We start from the raw sequence: 12,393 nt of genomic DNA on the forward strand, positions 1-12,393 counted from the left end.
GTACGGACGCCCCAAAGTGAAGGGGAATGACTCCGCGAGCGGAGTACTACAGGCGCAAATGTGCGCAATCGACTCCTTGGGAGTATCAAAGGAAAGAAGCCGCGCGGCGAATACGCGTGCAATAACGGCGAAGGCTACCACGCAGCAACCGCCTAATCATGGGAAGGCGGGGTCGCTGCGGGCCCGAGACGATTTGCCGCCTGATGCGGTTCCGATGGGAAATCCGGAGCGACTCTCGGACAAGTCGCGGCCCGGTAGCACACTTCATACGGTTCCGACGGGAAGTTCGGAACCAAGGCGACTCACAGAAGGGTCGTGGCCTGACGGCCAGGAAACTTATGCAGTTCCGACGGGTAGTTCGGAACCAATGCGACTCGCAGAGGGGTCGTGGCCTGACGGCCAGGAAACTTATGCGGTTCCGACGGGTAGTTCGGAACCAAGGCGACATTAAGGAAAAGTCGCGGCCAGATGTCTCCACCTGAATGATTGCGGCTGGATGACTCATGGCCACACATGGATGCTGCCGGGTGATCACAAGCACGTGACGCGGAGCATCACTTCAAGCCCAGGCGATTCTAGCCTGGCATATGTAATGCGGTTCCGACGAGAGTTCCGGAACTTAGGCGACTTAGGAAACTAAGATAAGTCGCAGCCAGACGTCTCCACCTGAATGATTGCGGCTGGATGACTCATGGCCACACATGGATGCTGCCGGGTGATCACAAGCACGTGACGCGGAGCATCACTTCAAGCCCAGGCGATTCTAGCCTGGCATATGTAATGCGGTTCCGACGAGAGTTCCGGAACTTAGGCGACTTAGGAAACTAAGATAAGTCGCAGCCAGACGTCTCCACCCGAACGATTGCGGCTGGACGACTCTGGTCGTACATGGATGCTGCCGGGTGATCACAGGATGTGACACGGAGCATCAACTCAAGCCCAGGCGACGCTTGCCTGGCAATTGACGCGGTTCCGATGCGGAATTTAGGCGACTTAGGAAACTTAAGACAAGTCGCAGCCAGATGTCTCCGCCCGAATGGTTGCGGCCGGATGACTCTGGCAAGGATGCTGCCGGGTGATCACAAGGATGTGACGCGGAGCATCAATTCAAGCCCAGGCGACGCTTGCCTGGCACTTGCGGTTCCGGTGAGGATTCCGGAACTTAGGCGACTTAGGAAACTAAGATAAGTCGCAGCCAGACGTCTCCACCCGAACGATTGCGGCTGGCAACTCTGGCCGAACAAGGATGCTGCCGGGTGATCACTATGCACGTGACGCGGAGCATCATTTCAAGCCCAAGCGACGCTTGCTTGGCACCTGCGGTTCCGGTGGGAATACCGGAGCTTAGGCGACTTAGGAAACTCAGGATAAGTCGCAGCCAGACGTCTCCACCCGAACGATTGCGGCTGGACGACTCTGGTCGTACGAAGATGCTGCCGGGTGATCACAAGGATGTGACGCGGAGCATCAATTGAAGCCCAGGCGACGCCAGCCTGGCACATGCGGTTCCGGTGAGAATTCCGGAACTTAGGCGACTTAGGACAAGTCGTAGCCGGACGTCTCCGCCCGAACAAGGTTGCGGCCGGATGACTCTGGTAAGGATGCTGGGGAATCAAGGCGACTTCACCAAGGACGAGTCGCAGCCAAACGTCTCCGCCCGATTATGGATGTGGCCGGATGACTTTGGCCGTACAAGGATGCTGCCGGGTGATCACATGATGTGACGCGGAGCATCAACTCAAGCCCAGGCGATGCCAGCCTGGCAAATGTAATATGGAAACCAAGGCGACTTAGATGACAAGTCGCAGCCAGATGTCTCCGCCCGAGTATGGATGCGGCCGGATGACTCTGGAAGGATGACAAGGATGCTGACCACTGGACGTGACGCGAAGCATCACCTCAAGCCCAGACTTCTCCAGTCTGGCGTTGTGACCCAGAAGGCGACTCCATCAGGGCGAGTCGCGGCCTGGTGTCTCTGGTGACGCGAGGATGCTGCCGAGAGACCACGCTGAACGGGCCACAATCATCACCATCGGCGTGATAAGGGAGAAGAACGTGCAATCCGTCCCAGGAAATTTGGTGCAGACTAGCTGCACGGGGGGAGTGTTACGGACAGATCGCACACCCCGTGCGGCGGCCCTGAAAAAGAATTCCAGGCGCCTGGCGGCGAGCGAAACGGTCGCCCGTCGGAATGCGGCCCGAAGAAGGGCCTCTATGGATTCTACCGATTTCTCATGTATTTACAGAATGTATTAGATATAAGTAAGGATGAGTAAATAAATATGTAGAATAAATAGATATTACGGATATTATATAGCATAAATATGACTTGTAATTGTTGAACTGTTGGAACGGCACCGGTACGGTATAAAAGTGTAGCCCGTCCGGTGCCCATTAGAGAGAGACAGAGATATGGCTGTCTCTCTCCCCCGGCCGCTGATTGGCTGTACTTTCCCACTGTCGGGCGGTACGCGATCACGGCCGGGTATATAGAGGGCGCATTTTGAGAGAATAAACTAGTTCTGGTGTGACTGTTGAAACCTGTGTTTCATTTCTCCGCTCCCGCTCCTTGGACTACTCGCCGCGCCGCCAGCCTGGACCGCTTCGCCTCATTATACCGATTCACGGACCAGTTTCGGAAAGCCCTTATCAGGGCTATTGAGGTTGACTTGTCGGTCCAGTGCCGCTCTTCCCGGCTCATACATCCATTCACCTCCGTCCGTATCCAGCTTACTCGGTAACTCGGTACGGCGGGGCCGTCTGGAACGTCACCCCTTACAACGGTGGCATAGTTGGGAGATTCCGAAGAAGGCCAGGCGTGTACATTTTTGAGAGTCATCGCACGTAACCCACGCCGGTTACAATGTGCATAGAATAAGGTTATACTCAAGAAAGTGGATAGTACGGCAATCACGTAACAACACTGACACTGACGGAGGAAAGAGGACAAACTGAAATATGGAACAAAGGTAAAAGAAAGGAATGGGTAAATGATAAAGAGTAAATACTGTGAATACTGTTTTTATTTTACAAAAATCTTTCTTTTTTGCGTGTATATTATGTTAAAATAGATAAAAATTATTTAAAAAAAACGTATGTAAAAAGAACAGCACCAGGTGGTGGTCTGAACGCTGTATGTAGGCTGTTTATTGAAGAGTTTAGTTTTTTTTTAAAGGAGAGAGAGAAAGAAGAGAGAGAGAAACAGGGAGAGAGAAAGAGAGAGAGAGAGAGAGAGAGAGAGAGAGAGAGGAGAGAGAGAGAGAAGATGGTTAGAAAAAGAAAAGCATGCACCTCAAGTTTGCGCATGGTCAAGCGTAACTAGTTTGCTAATATCTGTAGAATCGTTGATAATATAGTAGGTAGGTACATAAGACATGATATGTATGAAAAATACTTTAACATATTGTCTTCTAAATCGTCCATTCATTATTAGGTGTTTCAACAGAGACGAAACATCTTTTCATGGAAATAGGTTATAGACGTCTGGCCATTTACAGGGTTTGCGACCTGGCATTGGCTGGCTTAAGTGATCACTACATACATTATGAAACTTTTACCATTTTGACCAAAAGCCAATAAGTAATAAGTAAGGCAATACCAGGCTCTATCCCGGCTTCCATATTTCCTTCGTATAAAAAGATGATTCGTTTGTGTTGAAACTATATATTTATCTCCTCCAGAACATACTGCATTAAAAATTAGTTTTATCCATGCTATTTTACATGAGTTTGTGGCTTATCTAGTACTAGATGAAATCATTAAGAGTGTGTGTATAAATTTTATATAATCAATTACTATATTATTAAACTTTATAATATACATATTACATACATATATGTATGTAAAATATTATAAAGTATATATATTGTATATATATATATATATATATATATATATATATATATATATATATATATATATATATATATATATATATATATATATATATATATATATATAAAGGGTCCGCCAAATAACTTTTTTTTTTTGAAAAAAGGGCGCAAAACATCGAGTGTAGCTTCGGCTGTGTGGCACGTAGCGCCGTCCTGTTGAAACCAAATGTTGCCAATATCCTCCTCTTCAATTTTTGTGAACAAAAATCCGTTCAACATGGCCCGATAACGATCGCCATTGACTGTAACGGCCACTCCTTGCTCATTTTCAAAGAAAAATGGCCCAATTATGCCTCTGGACCAAAATCCGCACCAAACAGTGACTCGTTTTGGGTGTACCGGCTTTTCAATGTATGCGTGCGGGTTTTCTGTGCCCCAAATACGACAATTTTGCTTGTTTACATACCCGCCAAGATCAAAATGAGCTTCATCCGAAAAGATGATTTTTTTGGCAAAATCGGCATCTTCTGTAAGTCGATCGCAGGCCCACTCAGCGAAGCGAAAACGCATTGGATGGTCAGTTGGCTTCAACTCCTGAACCAATTGGACTTTGTATGGCGTCATACCAAGGTCTTTATGCAAAATTCGTCTCAATGATGTCTCCGAAATGTTCAATTGTTGAGAACGACGGTGAATTGATGTTGATGGCGCTTCACGCACACTTTCTGCCACAACATCGATATTCTCGGGTGTACGCACTGTTTTTGGCTTTTCACGCTTTGGTTTATCGATGAGGATGCCAGTTTCTTTCACTTTTTTCACAAGATAACGAACATACGGAGCTGACGGTGCTTCTCTTCTTCCAAAAACCGTACGCAATTTTCGCACACATTCTGCAACATTACCATGATTTTCAAAGTAATGTCGCAATATTTCCCAGCGTTGTTCAAGCGTATACACAACCATATTCGCTTAGCGGAAGAATAAAACTAATTATCTGTCAAATCAGACATGAGCTAAGTGTTACCATTCACGAAATAAGCACTAGTTGAAAAAAAAAAAATTAAGATGGCGGACCCTATATATATATATATATATATATATATATATATATATATATATATATATATATATATATATATATATATATATATATATATATATATATATATATATATATATATATATATATATATATATATATATATATATATATATATATATATATATATATATATATAAATATATATATATAAATATATATAAATAAATATACACGTGATGTATAAATTGAGTACGTTAAGTATGTTCTTATTATTTATAGTACAACTGCCTGACTAATTAATTCTGTCAAGGTTTTTCACATCAAACTTTACATTTTATTTCTTGATTTCTATTGAAAAAAATGTTTTACTTTCATTTTCAATTCAATTTCATTAAGAGATTAGAATAGTTGATACTCTATTATATGCATACACATGTACATGTAATGTGTGTGTTACAGCTTATTATTGTATCCCTATCTGCAAATATTATAGATGGTGCGTGACACGGACGCGATGGTAACTTTATTAATAATTATACTAAGGCAAGGCGATCAGTCCTGCGCTTCAGATCCTTGGATTTATGTTTTATGGGATAATAATAACGTAAGTGAAGGATATTACTGTTGTACGCGAAAGAAAACTAACGAGGAATAATAAGTAGAAAAATGAAAATAGAATAAATAGCTAGGTCATTCGGGGTTGAATTCCTGTGCTCACACTAGACTGTGTAACTTAGTCCCTAGAGGTTATACACAATGCTATTCTGTACAGTTGGTATTACAACCACTTTAAATATTATTGTGTGCTGATGTTAAATATAATTATTATGCACTTGAATCTGATTAAAACAAATTGATAGCATCATTCATCACTTGGCACGATGCCATACCGACGGCATAACGACCCAGAATAAACATCACGAACATTAACACACATCACATTGACCGTGAATACTGCACAATAGATAAATAAAACAATTTGATTATAAAATAATAATGGACGATTTATTAACTGCATACTCCTATATGTAATATAATACAAAAGTACAGATATTGATACGCCGAATGAAAGTTATAGCAATGGGGCCAAATTTTAAAAGGCCTTGTAATTATCTAAAATTCAGATTAAACGATAAAATAATATCAATTTTGTATCGTGTAATTTATGGGTCATAAATACAATCGCAACAAAAACTACGGTTTATTGAATTTATCGACGATAATAATTTGTAAAAGCATATTGATACTTTTATTATGATTTCTCGATGAATGATAACAAATTGCGCTGTTACAAATTTAAAATAAAATATTTGGTAAAATCCTATTCGTCAAAATATGTAAGTGAAAACGCTCATATTGTAAAGATCACAAGTAGAATCGAACAAAAAACTTTATCTTTGTTTTTGTGATGCTACAAATTATCTGCAGAGACAATTTTACTTTGTGGCGAATTATTGAGACTGACCATGGTAGATCCGGGTGGGGTGATCATGGTAGATGCTGTTAACGCTACTTTTATCAACCTATTTTCTTATGGATGACATGTTTTCTTTCATATTATTTAATATTTTCATTATTTACCAAAAATCAGCATTCAATTTTCTTATTAATATTTGATAAAAAATTTAACTTATATTTTCCAACACCATTAATTTCGTTATATGTTTTCATTGTAGTGGAATACAGTTATCAATAGTAGAAAGACAAGACTCACACCAAATCAAATACAAATCACGTATAGCTTATTATATGGAGTAACATGTACCACGACATAATTATTATAAAATTTAACTTATATTTTCCAACACCATTAATTTCGTTATATGTTTTCATTGTAGTGGAATACAGTTATCAATAGTAGAAAGACAAGACTCACACCAAATCAAATACAAATCACGTATAGCTTATTATATGGAGTAACATGTACCACGACATAATTATTATAAAATTTAACTTATATTTTCCAACACCATTAATTTCGTTATATGTTTTCATTGTAGTGGAATACAGTTATCAATAGTAGAAAGACAAGACTCACACCAAATCAAATACAAATCACGTATAGCTTATTATATGGAGTAACATGTACCACGACATAATTATTATAAAATTTAACTTATATTTTCCAACACCATTAATTTCGTTATATGTTTTCATTGTAGTGGAATACAGTTATCAATAGTAGAAAGACAAGACTCACACCAAATCAAATACAAATCACGTATAGCTTATTATATGGAGTAACATGTACCACGACATAATTATTATAAAATTTAACTTATATTTTCCAACACCATTAATTTCGTTATATGTTTTCATTGTAGTGGAATACAGTTATCAATAGTAGAAAGACAACACTCACACCAAATCAAATACAAATCACGTATAGCTTATTATATGGAGTAACATGTACCACGACATAATTATTATAAAATTGTAAGAGTAGGTAATAATACCAGCCGTGGCAGCGCTTCTCAAAGTTTGATATACATAATTTTATTGTATGATTGAACGAACAATCGACAAAATAAAAATCGGCGGGCATATCACTCACTCCTTTCAAGAACGTCATAAATCAAAAAACTTAATTTTTCAGGAGAACGCTTTTAAAGTTAAAAAATATAATACAATGTATTAAAAATAAATATCAAGCCACTTATTGAACTTTATACTGTGCAACAGATCTTTTTAGGTAAAACCTGAAGGTTTTTTCCCCATTTGAAAAATATTTAGTATATTTAAAAAAAATAATTAAAAAATACCTTTTCTTCAAAATGCAAAAACAACATTTTCTGCCCTGTAGCGGGTAAATATTAAGTTAAAAATATGCCTCTTTTGCTGGGATATAGTACATTTTCTGGGCATTCCGAAAACATGCACAACTGAAAATTGACGATTTTTGATTTATGACGTTCTTGAAAGGAGTGAGCGATATATGAGGAGATACATAAACGTGGAAGAGGCGAAAAATGTTTGCAAAGACAGAGTGGTGTGGCGTTCTATTCTTTCTGCGAGAAAGGGGCGTGATGGTTAGTTAGTTAGATAGTTAGTTAGATATTTTTTCAGGAAGAATATATATATATATATATATATATATATATATATATATATATATATATATATATATATATATGTATGAATTTTAACCGAGCATTATCTATGTAAGAACTTCTATTTATCTGTTGCGCTTCTTTGTTTAAATTTACACTTCAATTTACTGGCGCACTGCTCCGTGTTTATATAAATCCGTCCTTTCATTAAGCTTCAACAATGAAAATAATGCTATTTTCGTGAAAACTATAGCGAACGAATCGATGCAAAAAGACACGATAAAGTGTCGGAACATAGTTTGAGAAAGTGTTTAAAGTAAAATGAATGGCAAATGGTAATACGAAGTATCGCGAGGCCGCGAGACGAAAGTTCAATGGCATTACTTTAGAAAGGAGCCGCCTCGATCTCCAACTCCACACACACACACACACACGCTCATAAACTACACCAATACAACCAAATCGAATGCATTTATTACGAAACATAAAATTCACTGAAAATTAAGGAAAAAAATTGATACTCGTAAATGCTACAATCAACCTGTTATAATACAATGATTAACGACTAATTTATTACTTGAACGCGATTAAGGCCTGAAAGCCACACGTTTCTTCACGCCCTCTTTTTAAAGAATACATTTTGGAAATAGGGTTTTATAACTCGGGAGGAATATCTAATTTAACATACTTAACCTATAAAGGATTGTGTAAGACTCGTTTTGTGTTTTTAACAGTCGATATAAACAATATTTTCTTTTGCAAAATTCGCCTTCGTAAAAACGTTGTTTTCGCAAGTTGGTAACGAATGACGTCACAGAAACGAATCTACACTGCTACTTTTACAGTCATACAAAGCAGATACATGAAGGGATACGCCCCATTACACACCCGATGACGTAAAATTTTATGACGTATAGCGGTGTCCGTTTTTCGTTTTATTAAAATATCTATAAAGTTTAAACCTTCATATCTCCCTTATTTCTCTACATATTTCAATAAGAATTCTACCGATAGTCTTGAGATTTTTCATTTTAATTTGTTATCCAATAAACTAACATCATAAGAAAAATCCTTCTTTTTAAAGAATATATGTATGTTGAAAAAATATTTTTATAGTTACAAAAACGGTGTTTTAACGCCATTTAGCGTTTATTTAACCCATTTGATTACTGGGCTTTTAACACTCCATATTTCAGCACTTGTAAAATTCGTGTTACACGCAAAGTAATTTGACATCATAGGGACATCAATATGCGCTGCAACTATCAGACTGTCCTCGCTCAAAGCTACTGTCCATCATGATAAATCGAAATCAATCAAGAAGAGGTTGATTTAAAAAAAAAACAATTACGTTGTGTTCTTAATCCTTATTTACACTATAACCTGTCAATGCCAGAAATACAGAAGGCAAGGGGAGCGGGGATTGACAGAAATATATACAACAATGATATATTTTGGGCACGCGTCCTTCTATTTACATTTATGACGATACCAACATTCAAATAAGTACACCACTCCTGTAACGAAATTTATTGCCACCTTACGAAACTATCGTTTTTGAGAAAGCTTATCTTGCAAATGAAAATGATGAATGAAATTATTGAATATATGGGTTATTTTAAACACAAAGAGATTATTAAAATATCATTTATATGTAGTGTATGTTAAATTCGATAATTCTCACGAGTGAAATTAGCCTATTGTGGATTTGGCTTCACAAATTTCCCCCCTTGTAGAATCACAGATTCATATTTTATAGTTTAAATCTAGTATCCTAGTGGTAGTATTTTGCAAAAAAATGTCTCTCTAAAAATTATCCAACAGTATTTTTAAAAATCGTTATTAGTCGAAATTGCTCTATTTGCTCCACCTTAGGGTCGTCATCAATTGTTTATTTTTTATAGCGTCATATCTCCCGAATCGACACCTGAATATTTAGTATGTTCCAGGTTATTGATTGTGTGTTTAGTGTAATATGGCTACACTCATAGTGATACATAGTATCGGAAGATGGGGATTTAATATGGGTGGGTACTTATCTACTTGTGGGGACTCGCCGACTGCAGAAGGTCACGGAACAAGGTTGCTCATTCAATGTTATGTAAATCGCAATAATCTGGCAAATAATATTTGGGCATTTACATTTGTAATTAGCGCACACACACACACATGTATCGGTACTTCATGAGGTTAAATAATCATTGTTTCAATAATCCTTTGCTCCACATTAAAAAAAAGCATTCAGTGCTTTTTTTATACTATAAAATATGTTTATTCGAGCCTTGTATTATTTTAAACAATCTCGCCCTCTCTCTAATGTAAGTTATATATCTAGTATCAATAATATTTGTGACAATTATTTTCAAAATGTATGCACGATTTTTCAATCGAAAAAAACAATTTGGAATTTTACCATTTTAGCGGCGAAAATAGGTCGTACCCTAAATCTGACATTCATTACCAACTCGAACAAAACACTCTTAGGTACTCGGAGCAAAACGTGTTTCTTACAAGTTTAAAACCCTTCGTTTTTTATTTATATTTGGTGATTTTAGAGCTATACCAAAATGGCGACGCCTTTTGCGCCCTGCTCAACACCGCCACTAATTTTACGACACAGTAAAATATAATTTGGAGAGAGAATGATCGAGTTCCAATGCTGTTACATACCGCTCACTCCTTTCAAGAACGTCATAAATCAAAAAACATCATTTTTCAGGAGAACGTTTTTAAAGTTTAAAAATATAATACAATGTATTAAAAATAAATATCAAGCCACTTATTGAACTTTTTACTGTGCAACAGATCTTTTTAGGTAAAACCAGTTTTTTTTCACCATTTGAAAAATATTTAGTATATTTAAAAAAATAATTAAACAATACCTTTTCTTCAAAATGCAAAAACAACATTTTCTGCCCTGTAGCGGGTAAATATTAAGTTAAAAATATGCCTCTTTTGCTGGGATATAGTACATTTTCTGGGCATTCCGAAAACATGCACAGCTGAAAATTGTCGATTTTTGATTTATGACGTTCTTGAAAGGAGTGAGCGATATGTATTCCACAACTGTTTTTTTAGTTTGGAACTTTTCATCCCTTACTCTATCCTTTAGTAGCACATCTCAGCGTGGTAGATAATCGCACTTATTAAAATAGATTATAAACACATGTATATATCCTTAATTAAAAATAAAATATACACGTTGAAATACTTGTGTAAAGTTTAAAACCATTTTCCAAGATGAACCTTTCATGCTATCTCCGCGTCAGTCTCGCGGTTATGCAACTAGCGCCATCTATTCTTATAAACACTACGTGACGAACTACCGCAACGCCTCGGTGGCGCAGTTGGCAGCGCGTAAGTCTCATAATCTTAAGGTCGTGAGTTCGAGCCTCACCCGGGGCATATTTTTTATATTTTCTTTTTCGTATATATTTTTGTCGATAATCAAATCACGTTGAAGGAGAAATAAATACAAACATAAGTATAAGGTATTTCCATTCGTTTTAATTATGTCCATAAAATAACTATTAATAACAAATAATAGATAATACCATAGATAATTATTAAACAAAATCATTATGCAAAAAAATTACAAAAACTTGATTGATGTATGCATGTATCCACATATGGTACATATACACATATAATATATGTAATACATATACACACGCGCGCGCACACACAATAACAATACGCAACCTTGACACACAAAATAAAATCAATGTAATTTATTTTTTTCACAAAAGCGTCGGAGAAATAACGATAAGTCTAATTTTAATAAGTATATTTAAAAGGACAAATATATAAAAGGACAAAAAGTATATTTTAAAATGCATTTTTTTAGTTGAAAAAAACGAAAATTTGTATTCGAACCTCGCGTGTTCAATAACGGAATAAATACTTTTAATTTTGAACAAAATATGCGGATACATACTTCTAACATGTTACTATAGTTTGTTTCAAAAGTATTCAAAATTAAATGTAAAAGCTAGGTATTGACCTAATCGCCAATATGTGTAATATATTTTAATGTAGTGCTACATCAATGAAATGACAAATTTCTGAACAAGAATAAACAACAAAAAAATAGTACATAAAACATTTTTTTGAACTTCGTTTTCATTATAATTTCAACCGGTTTTGACCAATACCTTGTCTTCTTTAAGGATACACAATATACTATATGGATGATACCTTAATGTGCGTTATTTTTTTATAATATGCATTATGCTTACAATGCATACAATAGGCCACGAATTATCAAAAATATATAAAAAGAAAAAAGAAAAAGAAAAATATTTTGGAAAAAAGGATCTTGTGTCTATTTTATTTTTTCTAAATTGTTCTGACTGCAAATGCGACAGACATTAACCTGATCGGGTGGAAATATTATATTTATAACAATAAATTAAAATAATTTATGAAATTGATTTCTTCGACCGATAATCGTCATTTAAAAATA

At 36.8% G+C, this 12,393-nt stretch overlaps 1 non-coding gene across 1 annotated transcript; it reads left to right on the forward strand.

The window, feature by feature from the left end:
* The first annotated feature begins 11,260 nt into the window (after window positions 1–11,260).
* TRNAM-CAU (transfer RNA methionine (anticodon CAU)) lies at window positions 11,261–11,333 on the forward strand. Its single transcript has one exon. It is a non-coding gene; the product is annotated as a tRNA-Met (tRNA).
* Window positions 11,334–12,393: the final 1,060 nt, after the last annotated feature.

The sequence above is a fragment of the Brachycentrus maculatus genome, unplaced genomic scaffold (genome assembly GCF_059751285.1).
Source record: "Brachycentrus maculatus isolate JH-2025_06_01 unplaced genomic scaffold, ASM5975128v1 h1tg000797l, whole genome shotgun sequence".
Lineage (NCBI taxonomy): Eukaryota > Metazoa > Arthropoda > Insecta > Trichoptera > Brachycentridae > Brachycentrus > Brachycentrus maculatus.